Genomic DNA, 13905 nt, shown 5'->3' on the forward strand with positions numbered 1-13905 from the left:
GCTGATTTCTGGAGATATTTTTTTTGTAATTCATGCAGTTCTTATATTTGAAGAGTTTTGTGGTGCTAGGCTAGTGCAAGGCTAGTGCATTTCTATGGTATCAGCTAGCCTACATTAAAAACAGTCTTACTCACTCCACAGAGCACCTGAGGCAAATCACTTACCACTTAACACCAGACTAATGATATAAATGTCTGTGTCGATAGAGTAATTTTTGGAATATAACAGACCTTGCATCACATGAATGATCGCATTTTGAGGGACTATTTTCCAGCAGATCACTCCGCCGCTGCGTAGCTTATACAAACACAAATATAAGGTCTTTTAAATGCAAAATGGTAAAAAATTACTCTTCAAATAAAGCAGCATGTGGATGCAAAGCAGAGCCATAGCAGCGCTGTCAGTCCAGCCACACACCATGACTTTCCCAAAGATCTGCTCCCACTGTAGATTGTTTCAGTTTGTAGGGTCAACAGAGCCTTGGTCAAGGTCCTTGTTTAAGCTGCTCAAGATGTTAGCGGTAATTTGCTGTATTTAGCCTAAACAGTAAACACCACAGGCAGCTCACATGAACCCTATAGCTCTAACCTCTGCAGCTCCTTTTAAGGTCTAGCCTTGCATACAGCGACAAATGTCAGGGCATTCTCTCTTTGTGCAACCTGGAGCTCCAGAACTGTGGCTAACACTGTAATAAACTAATCTTAGCAGTGGCTTTGCTGAATTTAAGTGGTGTCAGTAACTGTCCCGGTGGTTGATTTGCATAAAATCCTCAGGTTTCAGTTTCGTGTCGGCTCTGCTCATCTGCCGTGAGGTGTGCTATTTTTGGATGCAGCATCTTGACTTTAATGACTGGAGATACTTAACTTGACAATGTACACTAGCCAGAGGCCCCCAAGATGGTGGCCAAAACAACAAAAGTCACATGACTAAAAAGCATTCATATTAAACAGGTCCTAAAACTACAGCCACTTAACATTCTTCTTCCTTCCTTTTTTTTTCTTTGTCACTAGTTTTAAAATGGTGACCTATATTATTCCATTTAAAACCATTTCTTGCCCATAAAGTTATCTAGACCTTCCATCTGACATCATGAGCACGATGTAAATCTCTTTGCATACATCTGGACACAGAGCTCACGACTTGAGCACTCACCGCGTCAAGAGTCCCTTTACGTCGGTCTTTCTGCATACACATGTTAATAAAAGGTTGATCCCACTTACCATCGTGAACTGGTGGACTTAATATTTAACCGAGAACGGTCCAATGGTCAATGTCATTACCTCGTGTTCGGTGTACGCATATTTGATTGAGGTATAAGTGGAAAACGTGGGACATAAAGAATTGCAGAGGTTGTTTCAGCACCATGGACAGCTCTTCCGCTATTGGACCGAGCAGCTCCTTCATCTGATTTCCTTCCTTTCCAAACAGCGACAGAGGGAGCTACAGTGAATATGACCAGTGTTCATGATTTAATTACATAGCATTGCACCTGTGAAGTGGATGTTTATTAAGAAAACATGCAAACACATATATGACATAGGGAAATGATACCTCTTCGTTACAGTCTCAGCACAATGATAATAAACATAATGAAATATGTCACACCAGTGATGACTGCCCAGTGGCCACTCTTGCCCAGGTTTGATCTCGGTGGGGCCTTTTTTGGAGGGGACTGCAAGTAGCAGGTGAACATATTTTCATATTCACTACTTGTATACTGTTGTACTTTGTCCGAATTAAAGTGATCATCTGTAAGTTTAAGAGTTTTGCAAATCTCGTCAATTGCGTATAAGTGACTGCCCGGACATACACTTCGATGTAATGTAAGTCATGTCAAATAGTTATATATTTTCTTTAGATTTCAGCTACTAATCAGAATCGCCGGTGCCATCGCTTTGACCAATGAGATCGTACAGATCGTGGATGTTCTAACAATGGACTTTTTTGGGACAAATACAGGGTTTGAGGGGGAGGGGAGTGGATGCCCTAGCATTGTAAAAAAAATTCCCACCGGGGATGGTAATAACGTGGTATATTGCCACCATTTTGATTCAAAAACTGATAATACTTCAAATATCCTTGTCAGTTTAAATTGAGCGCTGATATCTTCATCTAAAATTGTGGCGCTTAAAGGAATAGGCCACCGTTTTTACATACTAAGATATGTTCTTACCTCACTTTAGACGTGTTAATATATCCCCGTCTGGTCTTTGTCCGTGCGCTCTGTCACGCAAACGGAGCACATACGCAGCCTCTCCCACATGTCACATAGCTCCGAAAAAGCTCACGATAGAAGCTACCAAGCTCTTCCACGTGTTCCCTATTTAAATAAAGTTACGTGAAGTGTTTTCATGCGAAGTATATTGACACAGAAATGTAACATGTCGATTTTATAAGCAAATAAAAAGGGGGACTATATTGTGAGGCGTAATGATACGAGGAGCACAGCGTCCGCGCAGTAACTCCCCCCGCTCACTTCCGTCAATAACCTTTAGGAGTTACTGCGCGGATGTTTTACTCCTCGTATCATTACGCCTCACAATATAGTCCCCCTCTTTATTTGCTTATAAAATCGACATGTTACATTTCTGTGTAAATATACTTCGCATGAAAACACTTCACGTAACTTTATTTAAATAGGGAACACGTGGAAGAGCTTGGTAGCTTCTATCGTGAGCTTTTTCGGAGCTATGTGACATGTGGGAGAGGCTGCGTATGTGCTCCGTTTGCGTGACAGAGCGCACGGACAAAGACCAGACGGGGATATATTAACTCGACTAAAGTGAGGTAAGAACATATTTTAGTATGTAAAAACAGTGGCCTATTCCTTTAAGGCGAGACATGGCAGGTGAAAGTATTGTTTTTTCATGCAGTGGTCGAAGTGGAGATTTTTAGTAATTTTCATCTTAGTTTTCATGTCAGAGTATAAAAATGACAAAACTTACTCAGTGCAATGCTTATCTTATAATGTTTTGTCGTTAGTGAGGCGAAGATATCCAGGAAATACTACACCGCTTCACACATTCACTCATAAATATAGACAGATTTTTCATCCGCGTGTTCTGCAAAGGGTGCTCGAGATGACGCTATAATCCAAATATTATGCATGTGCTCTCGGTACAAAACTTTAGAGCCGGTTTCTAAACGTATAATTAGTTTATTCACAAACTAAACAAGATCCAAAATCCCCTCTGAAATGTTGTCCAATGTCAGTAAAATAGAACCATACTTTTAACCTCTTAACCCCCACATGAACTGAGCACATTTTCAGATTTTCTCCAGTTTGACTTTACCCAAATCTAAAGGCAAAGAAAGTGGCAAAAGAGCAACAAAAAGGCGATGAGGATAATGTGGCAAAAATGTGACGAAAACACATCATAATCATAAAACTACTACTACTCCTAATAATAATGCATCCATTTCAATGTTCTTCCGCTTTATCCGGGGCCGGGTTGCGGGGGCAGCAGTCTCAGCAGAGATGCCCAGACCAATAATTATAATAATAATAATACATTGGTTTTATATAGCGCTTTTTTTGGACACTCAAAGACACTTTTTTCCCCTCATATGCATATCAGAAATGTTTAGCAAAAGTTTCAAATTGATATCTTAAATAACAAAATCTCCCATTCACCTGCACCTAAGTGTTTCGCCTACAATAAAGGTTAGCTCTTAGATTCCTTTGCCATTGTGTCCTTTCACGATTATCAGTTTTGTCAAAGCCATTTTTCAAAGCCGACTTCAGCGGGCCGCAGCCTCCTCTATCTCCTGACGCCATTTTGAAAGTGTGAATGCAAAAGACCCACGCGGATTTATGAGTTTGTGAAATGTCGTTTGGTTTGGGGACATCTGCTCAGCCGCTTCCACGCGTTATAAAGGGAATGTTTACAGCATCAAAGAACACACACGATTTTCTTCACGCAGGATTTATGGGCTGTACCCGCACCGTCGTGTTTTGGTTCTACCATCTGCTCCAGTCTTTGCTGAATGAAGATGTGCTTAAGGAGAGGGGGGGGGGTAAAAACATAATAGACAAGTGATTTATGCTGGGCCTTAAGTACATGGCGGTAATCATGCAGGAATTCAATTGACCTAATAATGCCTTTATTTTTAGCAACGTCTCCCAGAATACTCAAAGCACTTTCATAAGAAATGAGGAATTGTATGCATAAAAATGACCCAAAATTCCCTATATTTTCAGTGGCAAAATGGATGGAAAAAGTTGCTTTGTTGTTTGGGTGCAACACAGGCTAGCATATACGTAGACATAAAAAAATCCCTCTGGAAAAAACCTTCAAAATATTGTTCCAGGTGCACTACGCTACTTTTTATTTAAAATGAAAGTTGATATTGATAAGTATTTGACCTTTCAGTGACCCAGTGGATGCTTGGGTGGTTAGCATAGCGCCTTTACTTGCCATCCCGATGGCCTGTAAGATGCTCCAGGATCAATTGGTTATTTAGGTTTTCACAGCTGATTGAACCGTATCCATGGTTACAAATAAATTCCATTCCGAAAACCAGTAATCCTAATAATCTGAAATAAAGTTGGTCCTGCAGCATCATCGGAGCCACCGGGATGGAAAGTGAAGGCGCTAAGCAGATCACCCATAAGGTCACTGGGTCACTGAAAAGTCAAATATACACTATGCAAATATCAACTTTTTTTTTTAACATAAAAAGTTGCAGAGTGCACCTTTAAGCTCAAGACTGTCAAGTTTAAAATCTGTTTGTGCTACTAAGGTGGAAAAAAAAACTAATTTGTGAGAAAAGGGGTCATGCATATTTCTCCCGTCTTTAGTCTCTTTAGCCGCATCCCCCACAGGAAATGACCATATTTGGATTAAGGCACCATCTCCGCCGCCTTTCTTGCTACACGTGGATACCAAACATGTCAATATTTGGGAATGACTATGATTGGGAAAGACTAAGGAGCGCTGTTGTTATTTCCTGGAAATTGCCACAAAATTAGCATCGCAAAGAGTTAGTTTGGCACTTAACAATGTTAAAGGGGCTAGATGCAAGTTGGCCATTTTATACTCACTACTGCCACCTCAGGCCATATGTGTAACTGCAACTTCTATATTAAGCTCGTGCACGACGGCAATTCAGACCCAAAGTGACACCTTTTTGAGTGACAGTGCAGGATTTTAGAGGCAGTTGTGGTGAACAGGTCTGAGCTTGTTCCACACATTAGGACATGGCTGGAACACGTAGGGGTAGGGAAATACATAATTTTAACATTTTTAAACTCCCTATAGTCCCTTTAAAGGAGAACATGTGTAAAAAGTCTGAGCATTGACCACTGCGTGAATGTTGAGATTCGACTGCTTGAATATCAATATTCCACTGCGTGAATGTGTATTTAAAGCGAGATCCACAGCATGTCGCCTTAAATACACATTTTTTCATGCTAAAATGCTAACAGGCGATCCCGGCAGTGGAATAAAATGTGCTTTGTGAAATGAGACATTTATGTAAAGCAGACATTCGCTGTGTCTTTTCGTCAATTGGTGTAGCCGCTAGCTGTTGCTGTTTACATTACGTTGAACAGTTGTAAAATGTGTTTATGAAGTCATCCTTCTGAAGAAAACAAATGCTAGAAATGTTAAGTAAAGTGCATGTTTTGTAAAGCTAGTAATTAGTTTAGGACACAAGCATTTTCAAACTTACGCGTCTCCTCTTTCATTCATCACAAACAAACAGACAAACAATCAAATCCGGTATTCGAGCTTTAAGTTTTGTAATCTGTTGCGAGCCCGAGCCTGTGTGTGATTGATGGCTCATGTGTGCTCCATGTGTGTGCGTCCTTGCAAAGGTTGGACACGCTCCGCTGCTCTGTCTCTCTCTCTCTCTCTCACCTCCATCTCACCCTCATTCTCACAGCAGCGCATACGTCTCATTTTCATAAAACATATCAGTGCAGATGATATCACCCTTCACATTACACCAAGTGCCTCCGAATGGCCCCTCAGAAGTCGCTGGCGAGTCATCGTTATCAGGGAGAGCACAGGTTTCACTTTGTGCGACTCGGAGGAAGTCATAGAAAGTAGTGAGGATTGAACTGTTCTGATCTGGGGTTTCCACAGTTGGTCAGGTCTATAGGTTCAGCAACACTATCGACCCGATCTGCTGGTTCTAATCGCAGACATAGATGTTTGTGCAGACGGGGGGCGCGCTGTGAAATCTTCAGCTTCATACCTGGCGCAGTAAGTGGGCCTACCATCCTGGACAGTCTTTAACTCACAGTGGGAGAAGTCGTTTCTAGTTTATCTTAAGAAGATAAAGAGGCTAAGCTAAGTTATAATTTCTTAAACTCTGTAGAGAAATTTGTTCTCTGCATTTGACTCATCCTCAATGTCGCTGGACGCCCTGTAGGAGCAGTGAGCTCGGGGACCCATCTCCATGATGTGGAGCCAGGCTGGTGGACAGAAACACCTGGCTGGAGGATTAACCTATTGGACATGTTTTTACTACTAACCTACACAGACACGGGGAGAACATGCAAACTCCACACAGAAAGGCCCCGTCCAGGTGGGAATTGAACCTGGGACCTTCGAGCTGTGAGGCACGAGCACTGCCACTGTGCCTTTAAGGCTGTGCGCGGTGTTAATGTAAGAAGAGTGAAGAGGAAGCGCTTGTTGTTGTCAGTGCTGTTTGTCGCGCCTCAGCCGACCCCTTTTTTCCCTAAGCGACGCCCTCCGACTACCGGCAAAAGCACTGACGTCTGGCTCAGAGTTGTTTGTACGCAAGATAGCAACTTCGTCAATGCTGTTGTTGCGCCAGCTGTAAGGTTGGTGAGCAAAGAATGAGATCAGCTGACGACCGGAACATCCTGAATGACCAGCATATTGGCATATTCAACGATGACGATGCCAGGATTCATCGGGCTCACATTATGAAAGAGTGAGCACGAGACATCATTTTCACACATGGATTGGCCACCACAGATTCCCAGATCTTAGCCCCATCGAGAATCTTTGTGACGTGCTAGAGAAGGCTTTGCACAGCGGTCACTCTCTCCCATCCCCAGTACAAGATATTGGTGAAAAATAAACGCAGCACTCGATCTTTTGATAATGCAGAGGTTTAAGGGAGCAATGCCACAGCGAATGTGGTGTAATCAAAGCTAAAGTCAACCCAAGCAAATATTACAGCTTGTGACCTTTTCTTTTATGGGGACTTTTTTTGTGTGTGTGTCAAGCAGTGTATTACGCAACAAAATCTTGAAAATACAGATCGCAGCGTCTCAGCAGCCGAAAAGAACAGAAGAAAACAGAATAATGAATGAAGCAACATCCATTATAGTCCGGTAAATACACAAAGGTGTTGCTTTGCACGATCTTCTATAGACTTGCAACTAAACAGCAAATGGGGTATGTCCATTTCATTGCTGCTTATCCTGAGCTCCGTTCATGTTTCAAACAACACCAAATCATAATCAACATCTTTCTTCATAGCAATTTACAAATGTTCCGAGCTAAAAGTGATTTGATTTGTCTCAACTTCAGCAACTTCCCATGTCTGTGCAACGACAATGATTGATTAACAAGTCGTACAGCCAACTATTGTCTCCGCGCGGCCAGTGGGGACTCTAAACTCGCTGACCTTTAGCTAGTGTTAAATCTTGTGCCTCCGGAGTGTTTTTGACATTACCTTGTTGTTCTTATCTGCTCTGCTCACTAAAGGGCTGAGTGTGCCTCTTAAGGCCACTTACCTCCTGATAGACAAACACTGGTTGTCGTGGGGATCTTAACCTTTCGTAATCCGAACAAGGTGAGCAGCAAAGCGTGGGTACAATGTTCACATGCTTGTCTATGTGCAAATATTGACTCGTTTGGTATCCACGTGTTGCACGAAAGGCGGCCCGGATGGCGTTTTAATCCAAATATGGTTGTTTACATTCTGGGAGAAATATATAGGTGCAGGTGCAGACGCTACACATCTTCAGGACCCATTTTGGAGGTTTTCTTTACACTCTTACAACATTCCCGCTTAAGTAGCTGCAGACTCCGAGCTCGGTTGTCCCGGAATTTTCTCGACGACAAGAACATGGCATTCTAAGTTCGCTCCGTGCTCTCAAATAAGGATGTGTTCACAATGAAAAACTTAACAGAATAAAAAAGCATTAGGTCACGCCTCACTTGCTCGTTCTCTCCATCTCCCCTCTTATCTCGGCTCCTCTTCTGCCTGCGCTCCGCCGGAACTAATTGCGCACAAGAGTCTTTTGGTCACGGATGTTTTTTTTTACAGCGCGAGGCGTCACCTTGGCCACGCGCAAACACATTCCTCCACACCTCCGGCACAAAGCGCGCTCCTCCTCTGGCCTCACAGCTCCGCCGCTCGTGTGGCGATGATGGAAAAGGCTGTCTGACCTTTAAATGTACACGAGCTGGTGATAAACAGACAGCTTCCACACAGCAGAACGCATTCGATATCAAAGATGTGCGTCCCCCATACATTGTTATTGAAAAACACATTTAGAAATGCTATAGTATGTGTTTTTAAAGAGGGAGTATTATGCTTTTTTCAATCACATAGCACCAGTCTATAGCACACTACAATGCTGAGGAAACCTTCTGTTGGTCTGTAAATGCAGTAAATTACAATGAATAAAATTACTCTCTCAAAATGGCTGTAACGAATGTCTTGAAATAGACCTCTGTCTCTTTAAGAACCTCTGACCCACGCTGTCTGTGGCATCAGTGGGGAGGGGGTTCTGCTGAGGAGCAGTGGTTGGTTACTCGGCTGGTGAGGAAAGCTCGGAGGCGTCTCCAGGAGGTGGGGGCGTTCCTAGGAGGACTCAGGCAAACCTATCCCTAAAATGGCCGCCATCAGAGTTTTTACAGATTACTCAAAAATACGTGAATGTGCCAAGGCAACACTTCAGGCATGTTTTTACTGAGGGAATGACATAATAACATGATGTAAAGCTTGAAAAAGTCGATTTTGCATTTAAAGGTAGGGATTTCAAGATTTTTTTTTTTCATGTATCATAAACATGAGCCACATGTTTATCCAGAGAGACATTTAAAGGGGCTTAAAATGCTGAGAAATACTTACGTTTTTGTCCCAACTTCCGGCCTTTCTATCATGTTTGCGCATCTTGGCTTAGCATTGCCCTTGCACGCATTACGGAAGTGAGGAATTACAGATGTATTTTCCACCAAGTAAGTATAAAGACATTGAGAGGTGCAAAGTGGTTCAACATAAATAAATACATAAATAACAGAGAATGCTAACCGTAATTCTATCATTAGCTTTATGCTACATGCTAACATTGCCGGTTTTTCACTTCTGCTCGACAATCTACTCTGTAAAAACATTTTTATTAGGATTCAACTTTATTTGTGTGTGCTAAATATGTCCATATTGTGCCAGAATACATCTAAAACTATAGTGAAATATTGTAATTCTACCTACATCAAGCTTCATTTCCCCTTGGCTAAACCACTCGAATGACACGTCACCAGTTGTATCTACGTAAGATAAACATGCTCAAATCAAACAGTCAACATTTATATTGAATGTCTTTTCTGAGCCCTACACTTTGGGTTGCCAGATCAAAATGAGAAATGCTGACATACATGGCAAAACTTGTGCTTGTGTTTGAGGCAGCTTGAAGGGCCAGTCCTCCTACCTCAACACCTTTTATTTTGACAGTAGAACATAGTGGACATAATGTACCTGTAGCACATTGCTCTTTCACAGCCCACCTCCCCGCCCCGTGCCCGGTGTTTGTGTGAGGGTGTGTGTGTTGTGAGGGAGCCTTCACATGGATAAACGGCGTGTCAGAGGAGCGCGTTGTGACCTCCTCCCCCGCTGATGGCGCTCTAATGATTGGCTCGCTGTCACGCTGCGCTCCCGGGGGCCCGGCTGGTGGCGTGGGGAGAGGTCGTGTCGGATTAGAGCGCTCCCTGTGCGATATAGGTTACCGCTGGGCACTTCAGTGGGGTGGGGGCCGTTGGGAGGTGGACTAACACACAGAAGTCAGTGTCCCTGCAGTATCGTGGAGTGATGCCCTGGCTGTACGAGTAAAAGTGAAGTATTTTACACATTATAGTTGAATAAGAGTTGAACAAGCCGCGAAAGATGAAATCATGATCGAAATAACAACACAGGAGCCACTTGAACAGACTTAGGTAGTGTTTCTATACTTTATCAGAAGAAAAATATTGATTAAACTGTTGAGAAAGACTGTTTTATAGCTTCTTGCTATGTCTGATAAAGGGCTGATCTGACGCCCGAAACGTCACTTAAGTGGAGTATAGTTTTTCAGATCCTATACACACTTTTCATATCCTTGGGATGTGAGTGTGTGCTTTGATCTCACAAAGAGCTATGTTCTTTCATCAAAAACATACTGTACCTAGAGCTGTGTTTCAAGCCCTATAGTGCAGTGATGGGCAACCATCATCTCAAGAGCCACATGTGGCTCTTTATAGCTTGTAATACAGCTCTTTGAGCTTTGATACAAAAAATTATTCAAAAAATAAATGTAAAAAGATATTTAAGAGTACTGAGCTGCAAAAAATACTACCTCTAAATTGGACAAGCTGTGGCATATGCACATTAGATTTGTACCTTATTTGAAAACTACTATTTACAACCTTTATTGGCCAGAGGTGGCTCTTCTGAACTTGAAGGTTACAGACCAACGCCCTAGTGCAGTGGTTCCCAAAGTGGGGGCCTCAGAGGCACTACAGAGGGGCCCCCAATGATTCTCCACAAACAAGTACTTTGCAAAAAAAAAAAAGGAAAAATATATTTATTTGCTAAAGTGTACTTCTTGAGACCAGTATTTAGCTAGCAGTCTTTGCTAGATGTCTCTTTATATGTCATTTTACTGGTAAAAAAAATAACAAATGCCTTTGAATAGAAAATAAATAATATTATGGGGGGCCCCTGGGACTGTTTCGGATCGTTAAGGGGGCCGTGCTGTCCCGGACTTTGGGAAGGGTTGCCCTTTAAATTCTTTTTGAATCTTCTTCAGTGGCTATTCTTTCAGGATGCTACAATCCTCAATATTATATTGAGTTGTTCAATATGCAGATATGTTCCGTATGAATCGATGAAAGATTGTAGATTCAGGATGAATAAACGCACAAACTAATCAACGTAAATTGTCCCCTCTCTTACCCTGAACTATGTATTTCCACAGTGAAGTGGAAATACACTTCCTTTATTATCAATCAATAATAAAGGAACACATTCTGCCTTTGGTTAAAAAATACTCTTTAAATGAACCGCAGTAGAAAACATTTGAATGTGTACCATTGGAAAACATGACTTTCCTTCACACTGCATCTGTATCACTGGATCTAGTAACAGCATCTCCATGTCTGTCCATTAGAGGGCACTGTAATGCACAAATCCAAGCATACATTTCAGTTGCAGCTAAAGCCTGCCAGAACAGTTGACGCTCATTTGAAATCAGCCCGTTTTATAATGAACAGTACATCGGGGTCTGTAAACGTCACGCATGAGGTTTTTCCGAGTAATTAAAATCGATGTATTGGATAGATGCAGGTCTACTGTCTTTCTGTAAAATGTGCTGTGTCTGTTGCCATGGCAGCAAGAGACAAAATAATCCGAGCTGATCACGACTGAACTTTCATCCCAGTGTTTGTGCCTGTGCCCTTTATTGATCATAGAAAGCTAGCCAATTTAAAACCCATTGAAAGTAAATAACGTGAGTTGCCTGTTTAATATTTAGATATGAAATCAATATTCTAGGCCTGTTTAAAAAAAAAACGAGTTGGCTCTTTCTCAAAGCGTCACACTGTAGTCATTATTCATTCACTCCATGCTGGTACTATTACTGTTGTAGCCACAGCTGCCCTTTGGGGTAGACTGACTGAAGCAAGGCTAACAGCATATGCCATCGGCCCCTCCGACCACAACCACTCACTCACTCACTCACTCACTGACTCACTCACTCACTCACTCACTCACTCACTCACTCACTCACTCACTCTCTCAACGACTTTTTGCCATTCATTAGTCCCGCCCCCTTTGGCCAGGGATCAAACCCGGGAACTGCTGTACCACCATGATTAGATTAATGATATTTTGTTCTTTTCATTAATTCATTGATTTTCAGCAAATGGCATTTCACAGTGAAACCAAATGTATTTCTTTATCAGAAATTAGGACAGGGAGCTTCTGGTATCCAGCAAAAAAATGGTGCTCATGGAAGGAGGCAATGGGATGTGGAGAGGCAGATCAGGTCCAGGCACTCATATTTTGCAAAAGTAGAAAAGGCTTTATTAATGGGCCAGAAACATTAAAAAGCACACCAACGCGTGTCGGCTTGCGCCTTCATCATTTTGAGTCTTTTGGTTGTTTTCAGGTTCCAGAATCTGATGATGTCACTACTCAGTGGGGGGCAGGAGCCAGTTTTACCCATTAACTCACTCATTTTACCTGCCCCCCACCTCATAAAACGTTATAGGTCTTTAGAACACTGTGATGTCACCTGAAACCAAGCAATATATTCTATACAAAGCCATAGTTCTTAGGTTGAGAGATATAGGCCTGGATTAGACTGACTTTGAGACTCAGAAGCCCGGCCTGGGCAGGACTTGGCCCAGAGCTCACTCTGCACTTAAAACTGTGGCGGACCATTTTGTGTTTCACCTATGATGCAACCTCTCACGAAGTACAAAACGGAGTGATTCAGCAGTAGAAGAAGAAACAACGAGGACAGGATTACTTGAAAAGAATATTTTTTTATTTTATTTTTGCATGATGCTGTCTCCTTTATTCATGGCTCCAAATTGATGAAATATATACGGCCAAACAATAAAGGATTTAAATCTCAATATTCTCTTTTTAATAGTAAAAATGTCATAACAGGAAAACAACAATGCAACTGAAACCCATTCATAGTTTGGAGACCACTGTAATTATGTGTCGGTTTCATAAACATTGCTTGTCTGCTACCACGGCAACAACAGGGACAAACTCCTCCGAAACAAAGGCGACTTTTTTGATTTCCTGCCTCTAATAAGCTCATATGTCATCCCCCCCCTGAACCTGCTTTAATGTGACCCTGTTGTGCCGCCATAGGGTCAGCATCTATCTCACATGATTAGACTGCGACAGGTTTCATACCAGCGCTCTCCCAATGATACTCTGAGGTCATCTTCCCCAACACGTCCGCATGAATAATAGATGCGTAATAGACGGCTGCTTTGGCATCATTAGGAGGGGGTCACAGCTTGGCGCGGAGCAGCTGGCAGCTTGTTGTGTGTGATGCAAGATGCGTGTTAGCACAGCGGATCAAAACACCTGGCGGCTTATGCCAGTCATTAGCATCACCTTGCGTCTGATTATCAATTATGCTTGTTTGGATAGCCACTGTGCATCAGCGCGGTATCTAAGATTTGTGATTCACTGCACTCGATCTGACGATGTTGAAATGTTTCCCTCTTTTCATGAAATGAAAACATAAATTGGGCAAAATTGAAGTTGGTTATTGACAAAAACAATGCTAATTCAATAACTTCAGGCCTGGATACTGTTTGGAGAAGAAAACACATCTGTCCAATTGTTAAGAATGGGGGTGTATTGCAGCCTGTGGAACCAGGAAACATTTAAGGGAAGACTGGATTCAGTTCCAACAAATTCTGGAAGCAAAAGAGGATGGCCACTACAAATGGATAATGACTGTAAACACGCACCAAAAACAAACCTCTAAAAAGCAGGCGCTGAAGGATTTGCTGTGGCCTTCACAGTCTCCCGACCGAAAGGTCATTGAAAATCTGTGGATAACCTTCAAAAAGCAGTGTGTGCAAGACGAAAGAAACAGCAAAAAACCCTCAAACTAAAATTGAAGGACTCTTGGCTGCCGGCATAAAGCCTTTGCAAGCTGTGATGCTTGCCGTTCATATCAACAGTAGG

This window comes from Gobius niger (genome assembly GCF_951799975.1).
Source record: "Gobius niger genome assembly, chromosome: 5".
NCBI lineage: Eukaryota > Metazoa > Chordata > Actinopteri > Gobiiformes > Gobiidae > Gobius > Gobius niger.